The sequence below is a fragment of the Notolepis coatsorum genome, assembly GCF_963971535.1.
Source record: "Notolepis coatsorum genome assembly, chromosome: 6".
NCBI lineage: Eukaryota > Metazoa > Chordata > Actinopteri > Aulopiformes > Paralepididae > Notolepis > Notolepis coatsorum.
Genome location: NC_140170.1, coordinates 122,661,606 through 122,677,742, shown reverse-complemented (window position 1 = coordinate 122,677,742; position 16,137 = coordinate 122,661,606). Strand labels below are relative to the sequence as shown.

General features: G+C 40.7%; 1 protein-coding gene across 1 annotated transcript in view; it reads right to left on the bottom strand.

Moving 5' to 3' along the window:
* grm7 (glutamate metabotropic receptor 7) overlaps positions 1 to 16,137 on the bottom strand; it is a gene marked incomplete at both ends in the record, with an annotated part of 692,585 nt that overhangs the window by 24,449 nt on the left and 651,999 nt on the right. The window lies entirely within an intron of this gene.

The following is a 16,137-nucleotide window of genomic DNA, read 5'->3' as shown; positions in this document are numbered from 1 at the left end:
TAGCTGGCTAATATTGCTCAGGCTGAATGTGTAAATAGGCTTGGCCATGCTGTAATGGACTCCCTGGTGTGTGGATTGATACGATGCTACCCACTGTCTTCATGTGCTATAGCACCTCTGTCACAGTCTGATATATGCCACTTACTATGAGAACAGTGACTCATAGAGTGAAGGGCGAGGGAGAGCTGGAGAAAAGGAGAATGAAGAGACAGAGAATAAGTGTGAGACAGAGAGAGAGAGAGAGAGAGAGAGAGAGAGAGAGAGAGAGAGAGAGAGAGAGAGAGAGAGAGAGAGAGAGAGAGAGAGAGAGAGAGAGAGAGAGAGAGAGAGAGAGAGAGAGAGAGAGAGAGAGAGAGAGAGAGAGAGAGAGAGAGAGAGAGAGAGAGAGAAAGAAAGAGAGAGAGAGAGAGAGAGAGAGAGAGAGAGAGAGAGAGGGGGGGGGGAGAGAGGGACATATAGATATGGGTAGAAAGAGTGGGGAGAGAGAAAGAGGGGAAGATATATCAGTCAAAGTGGGCGGAATATTCTTTTCTAGTTTGCATTTTATTTTCTAAATTAAAAGATCGGGGAATTTGCAGTCCTTAACACTTATTGGGAAAATGTTGGTGATGATAATAAAACAATTTCTGCAGATATAATTTCAGAAAACACTCCTTGTTTTGTGGTACAAAGAAAAAAGCGTCATTGCCATTGTTCTGTGTGTTTTTCGCCAGGGGGACATCCAAGGTTAGAAGAGGGTGAGGTGGAATAATTGATCCAATCCCGTTCCCATGTGGCCCATATATTTGATGTAAAATGTGAGGGAGTGAAGGGAGTTTACTTGTCCACCATCCCTGATGTAAAATTAACCCAACAAATGACTCACTGGAGAGAGCTAGAACTACAGGAGTACAAAGACAATCTAAATTAATTTATTATTTAATAAGCATCAGATTTGGTTATTTTGTCTTTCTTAAAAGAAATGAGGAAACACCAACAATTCAATAGCAATACCACAGACAAGGCACGCACGCACGCACACTCGCACGCACGCACGCTCGCACGCACGCACACACACACACACACACACACTCACACACACACACACACACACACAGACACACCACACACACACACACACACACACACACACACACACACACACACACACACACACACACACACACACACACACACACACACACACACACACACACACACACACACACACACACACACACGCATGCACATAAGGACTGGAGACTGCATTTTTTAAATAGTTAATATTTATGTAAGTTTCCTTAAAAAAAACACTGATTCCCCTCCACACACACACATACACACACACTTGCACGCATTTAATCCTTACATCAGAACACGACAAATCACAATACAGCCCCAGCATACGAGATGGTTGTCGCTCACAGATAAAGGTCCAGAGACAGTTATGAATATGTCTGATAAGCATACTGCTAAGATGACACATCACTGATAAGATGACACATCAGATAGCGGGGTGTAGTGTGTATGTAGCCAGAAGACTTTTTCATTAATTGGGCTAGGCTTAATCTCGTTGTGTCTGGAGATATTTTGATCCATCTGTGTGTGTGTGTGTGTGTGTGTGTGTGTGTGTGTGTGTGTGTGTGTGTGTGTGTGTGTGTGTGTGTGTGTGTGTGTGTGTGTGTGTGTGTGTGTGTGTGTGTGTGTGTGTGTGTGTGTGTGTGTGTGTGTGTGTGTGTGTGTGTGTGTGTGTGTGTGTGTGTGCGGTGTGTGTGTGTGTGCGCGCGCGTGTGTGTGTGTGATAGTGAATGTCTGAGTGTGTGCTCTTCTACGTGTGTTTAACTGAGAGAGAGAGTGAGGTGTCTCAAATTCATGCTGAAAGAAGAAAGAAGCCTGACTTGGTATTGGCTGTGGCCCGGGATCTTTCTGCCGGTGAACAATAAAGATAAGCCAGATCCTCGATTAAATCAAATGTCAGACCACAAACAATGTTAAGTGGATACTTTATCTTCTTAAGTCTCTTGTTACCAAAGTGGGTCCCGTATTTATCTAAAATCTTAGAATACAAGGGCCACTTATGCTATATACTTTTCATATACTGTATGTATATACACACAGCCCAATCATCTCTGAGAGACCCACATAAGGATGCATTCAATTTATATAAATGTCAATTCTTCAAGGGTAGGACTTTAAGGATAGAAAATTATCTTGTCACAACTTCTCACCATGACTCAGAACTTCAATCAAAAAGCAAAAAAAGGATTTACTCCAATGAGTGACACTGTAATGAGATGGCTGAGGAGACCCTAGCTACATACTATATCAAATATATATCCAAGGTTCATTTGGCAGCAAAAGTAGAACACTGCAAGCAGCACTTCTGGGGGCCAAGCAATCGGTCCACTCCAAACTGGTACAGTACACGTTGTGAACGGCCACACACTCCGGGTACACACCCAGAAACGTTGCAAGTGGCAATACCAGGAGCCAAGCAATCAACCTGTTCGAAAGGGGCCACGCCCCAAATGAGCACTGCAATAGTTGTGCCAAAGCCAGCGAGATAGATACTTGCCCATTATGGACGAGCTTCTAGGCCCAGATTCCTTCATTACTCCGTGAACTCGTCAGCTAAATCTTACCCCACTGGCAATCCAGCCTCCCGAAGGAGCCATAATTGGTGGTGTCCCAGTCAATTACGGTTGCCCCACCTACACAATTATTTTCCATAATTTAAGAATTATGTTAAATGCACCCCTCTGGGAGAATTACTATTCTTCAGCTCTCAGATTCCTGAGCATGCGTTTGAATAAGCTCAGTTGGTAGTGGAGGGCTGCACAGAACTGATTTATTCAACCTGCTCTCAACAGTTAATCTTGTACTCGCCTGCCCACCCATCCACAATGTAAACGTTTTTTTTTTTTTTAAACAACCATCTCATGCATCATACTGTTGTAACATGCAATACATGTTTCAAGACAATTACAGTTTGCGAGAATATTCAAACAAGCTCCGGTCTATGTAAAGTAATTTCAAGCCGACAAATGTACTGCAAGAAAGAACATTAAAAAAATGTATCCTAAACATTCAAAAAATCCCTCCTAGTTTACCCTTGGTCAAGTTCACAGCTGGATGAGAGAGGGTATGTTAATCCTTGAGAGTCCAAAGTCCTGTTTGCACCCGTCGGCGGAGAACAAAAGGATTTATAATTTCTCCCAAATGCTCAAAAAGTACCTCTTTTCAGAAATCGGTAAAAATAGAAAAATTACATTTTCGAGTGCTTTCAGATGTTATGTCTCCTTACTTGCTAAACTTAATACAACTTGTAAATATGTTTAATTCTTGCTAGATGGTATGATTGTAATTATCTCCGTTTGCCACAGAACTACATCGCATCAAGAAACGCACATGCACGCATGCACGCACACACACACAGAGCAGCGTGTGCGCTGTGAAATGTGTTAGACCCCGCAGAGGTGAGAGGTATCAGACTCGCTACCCCCCATACAAATTCTAAACAACAGATTGACTTTTCATAATATGTATGAATTATCTCTTGCAATAATATCCACAGGACTCGACTTTTTGCAGTCGTTGTGTATGTGTTTCACCAACACACGCCAACTATCTCCTGCGTGCGGACCCGCGGCATTCTCTCACAGCTGATAGAGAAAAAAAAAGCAAGGGATGTACAGTGCGACGAGGTTAACCCCCTGAAGTCTAAAGTTTCTAGCTCCACCTTCTCAGAATATTATCTTATTTTTTTGTTACATAATGTAAAATTACAGATTCATACCTTCAAAATAAGCCATCAATTGTCAAATTTGAGATGATAGTTTTCAATCAATGTCCTATCAAACATTCTGGTAAAATCCTAACAACTTTTCAGTATAGGACTTGAACTAGATCCAAGTTCATTCAGCTATCTGATGAGAGAACTACACTCCCAGAATTCAATGTGATCATTGTCACTAGAACCATTTCACACCTGGAGCAAAGGCCCAGTCATTCCTTTGTTATTCCAGTGAATGGACCCAGCAGGAGGCCTAGCCTAGCGACAAGCGGCCACTACATAGTTGGGTATTGAAAAAGTGCTCATATACACATAGAGAATAATAATCAACAAGAAACATCAACTGTATCAATTGTATTGTACAATGAACAACCCTATATATCGCTTTTGGATTACAATAGTAATACAAGGTAATGTACTGATTTCTTTTGATTTCTCTGTTTGAGAGAGAGAGAGAGAGAGAGAGAGAGTGTGTGTGTGTGTGTGTGTGTGTGCAGGGGAGTAGCTGGGGGGGAGGGGGGGTTAGGATGATTCCAAGGGCCCAGCAAATGCCCCAAATTTTTTTATAGATTGGGGGCCCCACATTTTTTTAATAGATTGGGGGCCCACAAATTGATTCTTTTCATGGGGCCCAGAATCTCCAGCTACGCCCCTGTGAGCGCACCTTTCTCTATGCGCGCTTGAATGAACTGCGAGATAACTCATAACTCGTACACACACGCACTCTGTCTCTGCCAGTTATGTTGATGAAAAGCATGTTAGACTACTTTTAATACATAAATTAACGTTCCGTCGGGTCCCGTGTATTCTAGAGAATGATAATAATAATAATAATAATAATAATAATAATAATAATAATAATAATAATAATAATAATAATAATAATAATAATAATAATAATAATAATAATAATAATAATAATAATAATAATAATAATAATAATAATAATAATAATAATAATAATAATAATAATAATAATAATAATAATGCAGGACGCGCTGAAGAAGCATACATAGAAGCAGACTCGACATTAACGTTCCGTCGGGTCCCGTGTATTCTAGAGAATGATGAGAATGATAATAATAATAATAATAATAATAATAATAATAATAATAATAATAATGCAGGACACGCTGAAGAAGCATACATAGAAGCAGACTCGACACAAGTTTCGTCTCGACGCTGCGTCTCAGCGCACACACACACATACACGCACACCACATTATTCTGCGAAGCAGCTCAGTGTCCCGTGGATATTATTGCAAGAGATAATTCATACATATTATGAAAAGCCGATGCCGATCTGTTGTTTAGAATTTGGATGGGGGGTAGCGAGTCTCTGATACCTCTCACCTCTGCGCGGGGGTCTAACACCTATTCACAGCGCACACGCTTCTCTTGTGTGTGTGCGCGCGTGCGTGTATGTGTGTTTCGTGACGCGCTGTAGTTCTCTCGCAAACGGAAATAATTACAAGCATACCATCTAGCAAGAATTAAACGTATTTACAAGTCGTATTATGTTTAGCAAGTAATGAGACATATATAGGTAATCTCAAAGCACTCGAAATTGTCATTTTTCTATTTTTAGCGATTTCTGAAAATATGTACGATTAGAGCATTTAGAAGACATTCTAATTCTTTTGTTCTCCGCCCACGGGAGCAATACGCCCCGTTGACTCCTAAGGGTTAACGCAAATTGCCCCTATATATGGCCTGTGCTGGTGGAGAAAAATATTTGGGCGCACCTTTGCGAGTACGGATTTCAACCCTCTCATTCGCATTTCACTTATTTTTTTCCGAGGAATTTAAACATCGCAAATCTTGTTGGCCGTTTTCTATATCTCTCCTCCTGCCTCGGTCTCTCTCCGTCTGCCAGATCAGGAGCAAGGCTGAGTTACACACTAAGGGTGTCTTCTCATTAGGAATGGGTGCTCCGCTCCATCCTTGCTCCGTCCTTGAGTGCGAACTCCCCCCCTCCCTCTCCCCCCTCTAGTTTGCGTACACACTGCAGTCTTGGTTCGCTCCCAGCCAGGCACAATTGAGGAGAGCAACTCTCTATAGTCTATATATTTCTGAATGAACCAAAACAGTTACACGGGACATTTTCGCTGTACCTCTGGAAGTAATGTACCAGCTATACCTACACAATGGGTTAGATCAGGGGTGGGCAATTATTTTTCCCAGGGGGCCGAATGAGCAACTGAAAATATATTGGAGGGCCGGGCCAAAATTCCAAACTCAATTATGCATAATATACATTTTATTTCTATATAAAAAGCAGTAAATGGCATTGTTTTGACCCTTGGTAAGAGTGTATGTTATTATTTGGCAATTAAAAGGCGAGGTTAGCTTTCAAAAATATCATTTATTCAAATAGAATTAATTTCCAAAATGATAAACAAAATGTGAAACATTAATAACAAAGGGTATTTTGAGTTTCATATACTATTGAAACAAGGATTTTCTTAGCTTTCTAAAGACATCACATCATCTTATAGCCAAAATAAACAAGACAAAACAAGTCACTGAACTGTGTAAAGAAAAGTGTCCCAGTTTTGTAGCCTTTTTTACTTTACATGCCTATATTAAACATTTAATGTTTTCAGAACTGTCCAGAAAAAAGAAAAAAAAATATCAAGTGTCCCATTCACTTGTTATATTTCCACATTTTAGTGTTCTTCAGTTTTTTTTTTTTTTTTTATTCAGTGTGAGAAATCCAGTCTCTGTTGAGCTTTAACAAGTCCATCAAAGTCAGGTTGTATGTCTGAGGTGGAGATGCGAAGCACAGCTGCCAGATGTTCATCAGTGAGAGAGGATCTGTACCTGGACTTGGTAAACGTCATGACTGAGAATGTCTGCTCACATATGTAGGTGGATCCAAAGAGAACCAACATCTTCTGAGCATGTCTCCTCATGTTTGGAAAGTTCTCCTCCTTGAGAGCAGAGTAGAACTCTAGCAGTGATGCTGACTTAAAGTGCTCTTTCAGTAGTGAATCAGACTGCAGGTCAATGAGTTCAAGCTGAACAACTATCAACACTGCAGGTAAAGGGAGAGGAAACCAGCTGCATTTCATCCTCAACCTTTTTGAAATCTTGAAAACGCCTTGAAAATTCATCATGGAGTGCTCCCAACATGGATGAGTACCTGTGCCGGTGATCAGCTGATGGTTTGACTTCTTTCAGGGTTTTCATGTGTTTGAGATTGTTGCTGCCTAGTTGCCTTGAAATTAATTGCAACTTTGTCATGAAGGCTTTCACATGGCTATGCATTTCATGAGCAAAAATGCCCTTGCCCTGCAGTTGTGTGTTCAGTAGGGATGGGTACCGTTCACATTTGAACCGATATGGTACCGGTACCTGTGAATCGATACCGGTACCCAACGGTACCTTTTTTCTGTACTTTAGTTTCTAAAAATGTAATCTACCTACCGCAGTTGTGAGAAAAAAAAAATCCAAACTTCAAATAACCACACTTTCAACCGTTTTCGGCTTGCCCCGACTGCTTTGTTGTTGAATCAAGTCAAATCCTAGGTAAGAGTATATTGTGCATTATTTTTATTTTTATTTGTATTTTTTATTATCATGTAATCTTTCGCGGGGCCGGTCAGAATCATCCCGCGGGCCGTATCCGGCCCTTGGGTCGTACAATGCCCAGGTCTGGGTTAGATACAGGTGGGATTTTGGATACTTTTCCTACACTAAAAACATTATGGCCATGCCGCGCGCTAACCACATAGATTACAGACAGATAGACAAAACATATAACGAACAGTGGCGGCCGGCCGATAGGGGGCGCTGGGGCGCCGCCCCCTGGTTGAGAGTAATGAGAGAGAAGGAGAAGAAGAACTTGTGTTTTTTATTTTAGATATTTTGAAGGCTTGAAGCCCTAAAAATAAACTAAACATGTTTAAAATTAATAATAATTACTATTAAAATGCACAATAACGTTAATATAGCAAGTATAAATCATTGTTTTTTGCATGCTATTCTAATCTCCCCCCTCGTTTGTGATTGACATCAGTGTATTAGAAAACTACCTCCAAACCTGGGCGCTAGTCCTTAATGCTCACTGAGTAGGCGTCACTGTGCGCAAGCGGCTAATGTAAATGAATCAAGCAAATACATTTAGCCTATCAAGGGTCATAAATATGAGCAAGCAGTCAAGCACTCTGTGCGCCACTCTGTTGTCACTCGTCACCACCAGTCGTCAAACAGAAAAGACTTGCCGTTTCGAGGAGTATTTTCATTTTCGATTTCTAACTAGCTACCATGGATAATTCTGTTAAATCCATCAAAGCAACACCATTTGAAAGATGGACACTGCAAGAAAAACTCAGATTGAAAGAGCTTGGACCTCATCAGCCTGAGATCAGCATTCAGCAACCAGCAACAGACCGACAAATTACAATATCAATAGTCCACATAGACCTGTTTATCAAGTGTACAGATAAAGCCCTGACAAATCAAGCATCTACTGCTCCTCTACCACTACTCCACCACTCCACTCCAAACTGATTTTGTGACTCCTATTTTTCTGGACCGGCCAGATTTCACACCTCCACTGCCTCTCACAGGCTGGGGAGATTTTCATCTTACATTTGTATTCGTCCCAAATGTCCCAGCCCCATCCGATTTCTTAGTTTTTTTTCACTGTTTATTTATCATGCATTGCAACACTAATATATGGTCAGAACCCCAAGTCAGACTGCCCATATAAAAATGATCTTGGGGGTTTGAGGGCAGTAGCCCCCGACCCCCTCCCTGGGGAAGCTTCATCTGTACCTGACTTAGGTCGCTTTCACATATAGTTTTGGTGGACTCGGTGCGGTTCTGGTGGTGAAGTTGCAACATTGTTGCATTCTTCATTTGGTTCGCCTGCGTTCACATAGCAATCTGTCAGGCGCACCAAACTATCTGAACAATGTCACGCGGTCGAAAAGGGCGCTCGTCTATTGGACAGTGGAAATGTGTGTGTGGCTGCGAGCCCGTGTGTGCGCGCGCGCATGTGTGTGTGTGTCTGTGTGTGGACTGCAAGCTCTGTCTGACTCCAGATCAGCGGAGGCGAGTTGTTCTATTGAAGCCGATTACCACCATCCTCTCGCTAAACAACTTGTACACCATGTTGTTATATATATATAATAATAACAATATAATAAGCCGCGTTTTTTCTTCCTTCTTCCCAAGATGCACAGTTAGATATATAGATAGATAGATAGATAGATAGATAGATAGATAGATAGATAGATAGATAGATAGATAGATAGATAGATAGATAGATAGATAGATAGATAGATAGATAGATAGATAGATAGATAGATAGATAGATAGATAGATAGATAGATAGATAGATAGATAGATAGATAGATAGATAGATAGATAGATAGATAGATAGATAGATAGATAGATAGATAGATAGATAGATAGATAGATAGATAGATAGATAGATAGATAGATAGATAGATAGATAGATAGATAGATAGATAGATAGATAGATAGATAGATAGATAGATAGATAGATAGATAGATAGATAGATAGATAGAGAGATAGATAGAGAGATAGATGCAGTGTGCTTGTTTTGCATTGAATGCTGCGAGCAGTGGTAATAATCATAGATATATAAGCACTTCCTATATTTGGTTCGTGTTTGGTCCGATGAAGCGAACCGAGACCTACGTTTTCAGGCGGACCAGAGTTCGCCTGTTTGGTCCGGCGGACCGAGTTCGACCGCATTCACACAAACCCGAAAAACCGGACTATCGAATTCTGGTCCGATAATCCGGACCAAACAGCCCCTGTGTGAAAGCGACCTTAGTGTCTTCATTGATTTGATCGAGGAGGATTCTCCCACACTTCATCTCCACATTATGTGTGTATTCATTTTTTAGGTTTGTGACACTATCTTGGGCCATGCAAAAGAGAGGTTCTCCTTCACCAAGCACCTAATCAGTGCTACATTGCTGCATGGAGACAAATTCCAACAGTACAACAACCGGTTCCCTGAAGCAGCACTGAACACCACCTGTTAAACAAGAGCAAGCTGAAGACTGAACTGTCACTCATCTACGGCAATGATGACTTCAAGAGCTGCACTGGTGCTGTGACTCTATACCAGCTCTTCATGGAGAACAATCTCCAGGACACCTTCTCAGAGACAGTGGTTCTGCTGAAGATCATGATCACAACGCCTATGACTACAGCTGAAGCAGAGAGGTGCTTCTCAACGCTGAAGAGAATCAAGACCTTCCTTAGGAACACCATGTCACATGATCGTCTCAATGCACTGGCCATGCTCTCCATGGAGAAGAAACTGATCAAAGACATCCCTGATTTTAACAATAGAGTCATTGAGAAATGTGCATCTCTCAAAGAGAGAAGGGCCAAATGTATGTACAAATAGTAAAGCCACAAGGTGGCATGGCTGTGAGCCACTTCATTGAGTTTTTTTTATTTTTATTTGATGGCACTGGCTATTTCTAATCTAAGATTTTTGTAAGACAAATTGGGTTCTATTAGGTCTCACTGCTGCTTAGCCTCTTCCCCCAGGCCATCAGAACATTGAACACTGATCTCTCCACAGGTCACTTTAAACACATAAGAAAATGTCACTTTAAGGGAAGGTGAAAAAGGTCACTTTAAGAAAAAAACAAACTTATTGTGGTTCTTGTATAGTTAGTATAGCATAGGTACATATAGTAAACTGTATATTGTAGTGTACATAGGACCCAGTACCATTTGTAAGCTTAACATTGTATTGCATTTTATCTCAGGACTTGTATCAGGTCTATTTTGTTCTAATTACTTTTGCACAATCGAATGTAAGACCATATTTAGGTATTATTTTTGATGGCACACTGGGTAGTCTTTCTAATATAAAACCATATTTTTGTCTTAAGTTTATTTACTAGGTATTACTGTGTTCATAATTGCTAATTGAAGCACCATATAATAAATGTTCTTTCACCTTAACCTGTTCCATCCGTGGAATATTTTTGCCTAAAATATATACCTAGGTAAATGGAATATTGCTCCACTTCTACAAGGTCCATTTGCATATTCTTGGTATCGGGACATCTATGGACCTCAGGGAATGTATTCACAGTGTCAGAAATATTGTGTCTCTTACTAGGCTTGGTTAAATTGTGATGAAACAAAGGAGAATATATGAATTATGATTTTTCTTTGCATCTTTGACAGTGAATAACACCATGCTAATAATGACCAAACATTAAAAACTGCCACTGATCTCGTTCAGTACCCTCTTGAGATCATGTGTAAAAAAAATCGAAGGAAATTAATAAAGGGAAGATGATTAAACCGAAGGTTCTGTAGATACAGTACTGAATTCTCCCATCCGGACCAATGCAATTTGAAATATTATTATAGAATATAGAATATGATGCTTATAAATTACCTTATTATAGCCAATTCGCACATTTATATATATATATATGAGCTGGGCCGTTAACGGCGTTAACGTGCTGCGTTAATGCGATATTTGATTTTCTTTTCTTTTTTTTTTTTACATTTTTTTTTTTTTACCTTTATTTACCCAGGGTAGGTTCGCTGAGCACAGATGCTCTTTTTCAGGAACGCCCTGCTTCACATTCACACAGTTCCATTCACACCTGGGAGCTGCCCAGTACAACCACAGTTGACACCATTGGCCACTGAGCAACTCCACTGGAGCAGTTGATTTGCATTGGCAGGGTTTTGGCCCTTTCTGGCACCCAATGGGAAAAATATTATAGGCACTATAAGTAGACACCGCTACATAAAACAAGCTGGTCTGCCTGAGTGACTGGTGGAAGAAGGAAAAATAGAGATTGGACTGATTGAGTCAAGCCATGTCACATAGTTCAAGTTTGAAATGCTTCTTTCTGTTTTGCTCCTGAGAGTGTGCTAGATACTGTGTACTGTACTGGTAATATTTTTTTCTTTGTGTTAACTTCTGAATAAAACAACTCATTAAACACAAGTACATCTTATTGAACATTATTTTGATATTTCATTACCAATTATCATAGCAAAACAGCTTTTTCAAACAGTCTGTAATGCATTTTGGAAACGGGAGATGGGCTCATGGTGTAATGGGCCACCTGGCCTGAGAAACATAAGGAGGAAAGAAAAAGTAAGGACTTACTTCTGGTCATTATTTGGGTAAAACACACATATTTTGAATGCCTTCGGCAGGGTTTTTTCTTTTTTTTAGCCATTTTAATCTAGATTAATCTAGATTAATCTAGATTAAATCCAGGATTGCAGATAGATTAATCTAGATTAAAAAAATGTATCTATGCCCACCTCTAATATATATATATATATATATATATATATATATATATATATATATATATATATATATATATATATAATATATATATATATATATTATCTTTCAAATGCCCAAGTTCAATTTGGATTTAGTATCACCAGGCATGCATACGAACAGATAATGAAATCTACTGTAATCTACTGTACTTAAAAAAAAATTAAACAAATTTCAGATCTAATTGTTCCTACATGTTAACAATAGGGAAGAGAAACTAACTGTGTTTTAAAAAAATTCAAAAACTTTACCTTTTGTGGCTTATTATCAGGGCTTGGCATTAACTTTTTGGCTCACTAGCCACTGTTTTCACCAGCCAAAAATCCCCACACACGGCGATAACCCAACATTGCGATTATTAAAATGATCATGTGAAAATGGGCTCCAGACTCCTTTTTTCACTACCGTGATGAATGAGAGAGAGAGAGAGAGAGAGAGAGAGAGAGAGAGAGAGAGAGAGAGAGAGAAGAGAGAGAGAGAGAGAGAGAGAGAGAGAGAGAGATAGAGACTAAGAAGAAACTAATAAGATCCTTGACTAGGTACAGACTCAGCGAGCACAGCCTAGCCATTGAGAAAGGTCGCCATAGGCAGACCTGGCTCCCAAGAGAAGACTATGCACCCACTGCACACAAGATGAGGTGGAAACCGAGCTCCACTTCTTAACAACCTGCCCACTATACCAAGACATCAGAGACATATACTTCAACCTGCCCACTATACCAACTACCAAGACATCAGAGACATATACTTCAACCTGCCCACTATACCAACTACCAAAACATCAGAGACATATACGGAGAGAGAGAGAGAGAGAGAGAGAGAGAGAGAGAGAGAGAGAGAGAGAGAGAGAGAGAGAGAGATAGAGAGAGAGAGAGAGAGAGAGAGGGAGAGAGAGAGAGAGAGAGAGAGAGAGAGAAGAGAGAGAGAGAGAGAGAGAGAGAGAGAGAGAGAGTGTATGGAATTCAATGGAAGAACAGAACACAGAAGAATAGAACACGGTAGAATAGAATGGCTAGGAAACAAGCCATGTTTGATCTGAATGGTAAATAGACTGCAATTATATAGCAGCTTTTAACCAAGAAAGAGGCATCTGGGGCAGCTGTCCATGGTGCTGAGAGCTAACTCAGAGACCGCACAGTAATAATGTGCAGCATATTATTTGCGAGTGCTATCTTGACTGAGAGGGTAGGCAGGACGCCTCTTCTTTAAAGGCGGCCCAAGAGCCCTTCTTCGTTTCTCTGATTGGCCGCGACGCCCCACGTGACAATGCCGCCGCGCGTCTGCCGCGGAGCTCTGCCGCGGCATTATGCAGCCTAAATCCCCCCTCTTTCAACATCGACGGTTAGCTCAACTCGCTCGCCGCCTTGCTGTGGAACCTGCTGTTGGTCACAAGTTCGAATCCTTTCAATTTATTTATATATATTTTTTTAACATGCATTCTTTCGCCGGTTAAGTTTAGGCATTGTTTCGGAGTTGGTTAAGGTTAGGGTTAAGTTTAGGCATTGTTTCGGAGTTGGTTAAGGTTAGGGTTACGTTTAGGCATTGTTTCGGAGTTGGTTAACATTAGGGTTAAGTTTAGGCATTGTTTCGGAGTTGGTTAAGGTTAGGGTTAAGTTTAGGCATTGTTTCGGAGTTGGTTAACACTTTAATCGGCGAAAACGCTGGAACTCGTCTTTCCCCGCCATGCTCATTCTGCCGAAGACGCCGTAACACGTCTTTGATATCAATATTTCAAAAATCTGTGATTGAAATCATATTTCTCCTCCGGGGACCTGAGATATACTGCTGAGCTCCACTCAACTGTCTAACGGTTCAAGAGCGCCATCTGGTGGCCGATCGGCAGATCGGCCAACAGGAAGTGACGCCCCAAACAGGAAGTGCTCATCCATATTTCGTCCGGGCACTCGCGATCGTTAGCCGGACTCCATCTCGACACACTGGATAATCAATCGCTCGCCCTAACTCAATAAACAACGTTATTTGGACGTATATAGTATTATACAACCTGGAAATGGTTCATCTAGATCAACATCCCATAATCGAACACTGTCTACTCCAAGCTGATCGTCCAACGGCGCGAGGAAGATACGCTAAGATCCAGCGTTATTTTCCAACGTGTTCTTTACTAACTGCTCTGATGACCATATGACCCACACTAGATGAATGATATAACGTTGCCCACGGAATTATAAACGACCCCCCGCCCATCTGGTCAACATCAGATGATACGTAGTAACTTCTAGAAGTACCTCCAGTTGAAATTTTTTATATGGCACCGATCGCTACCAAACTGTATTTGATCATCAATATAATGCATTTGGGGCTATAAATCAAGTTCTGGAGAAAGCTGCAGAAAACGATAAAAACATACTTATACTTTAGACCATATTTTAGTATGAATATGTGAATGAAAAAGTATAACGTTGCTACACCCTGAACAATAGATATAGGACATTGAATGGGCCATAATAATGTCAATTTAGCAATAGAATTAAAAAAGTTATAGCCCTGCAAAGAAGGGGAACTTCTCCATAGACAAATAGAGCTGGCTAGGGATGGTAAATTATGAATTTAACCATGGCGATCAAAGTGTTAAGGTTAGAGTTGGTCGCAGAGCATGGCAATAGAATGCAGCCTATTTCCGCTCTGCCGCTCTGCGGCAGACGCGCGGCGGCGTTGTCACGTGGGCCGTCGCGGCCAATCAGAGAAACGCGGAAGGGCTCTTGGGCTGCCTTAAAAGTAGAGGCGGCCAGGACGGTGTTAGTCTTGAGCCCTTATGCTTACATGAATGTGGCTAGCAGCTAACAAACACCGTAATATTAGTTTAATAATACACGTTACATAATACATGTTAGTTTGTTTACTTACGTACAAATAGTCGGTCTTGGTCTCATTCTCTTTTCTGTTTGTCGATGGTTCAGTTCACCCGGTCTTTTCACAATATTCCACCACATTGTAACGTTAGCTAACTGTCTGTAAAGTAAACAATGGATGAGTCGGTCGCACTAACTAACTTAGTTGTCGAGCTATTAACGTTAACAGCGTCAGCCACACACGGAAGCAACACGACGCGCGCGATAGGGCGAAGTGGATGGGCCAATGGAATGAGCACATTGTGCGCACCCAGTCCTTGTGGGATTTGTAGTAGTATCACCTGGAATGACGTGATTATTCCAAATGCCCTTTGTAGACTACAATGTTTTTTTTTTCATAGAAAAAAAAGGCACCCGCCGGATTGGCGGGTAGAATGACGCATCTACCCGCATTGGGCGGGTGGGCGGGTGTCAACGTCAAGCCCTGCTTATTATCCCGAATAATAACAGTTATTGAAATAATTCATACAGAGCTCTGAACCTTGAACCCCATATAATCTTCCAGGAAGTGTAGTTCGGAAAAATGCCAACGCTGATCGACAGCTATGCATCACCTCTACAAAATAGCCGCAAAAAGACTACAATTCCCACGGTTCAAAATTTCCAAAATGGTCGCCCTCACGACAAGACTTCACCAAATCGAAAAGTAAAATCTATCTAATGGCACTTTTAACCTATTGCTAAACTAACGTATTGATGATAATATACATTCTACATGCTTTTGTGAAGTGTTAGTGATGTTAACCTGTTCCACCCGTGGTGAGAATCCGCCTAAAATATATACCTAGGGATATTGCTCCACTTCTACAAGGTCCATTTGCATATTATTGGTATCTAGGTACATCTATGGACCTCAGGGAATGTATTCACAGTGTCAGAAATATTGTGTCTATTACTAGGCTTGCTTAAATTGTGATGAAACAAAGGAGAATATGAATTATGATTTTTCTTTGCATATTTGACAGTGAATAACACCATGCTAATAATGATCAAACATAAAAAAAACTGCCACTGATCTCGTTCAGTACCTTCTTGAGATCATGTGTACAAAAAATCTAAGGAAATGAATAAAGGGAAGATGATTAAACAGAAGGTTCTGTAGATACAGTACTGAATTATCCCATCCGGACCAATGCAATTTGAAATATTATTATAGAATATAGAA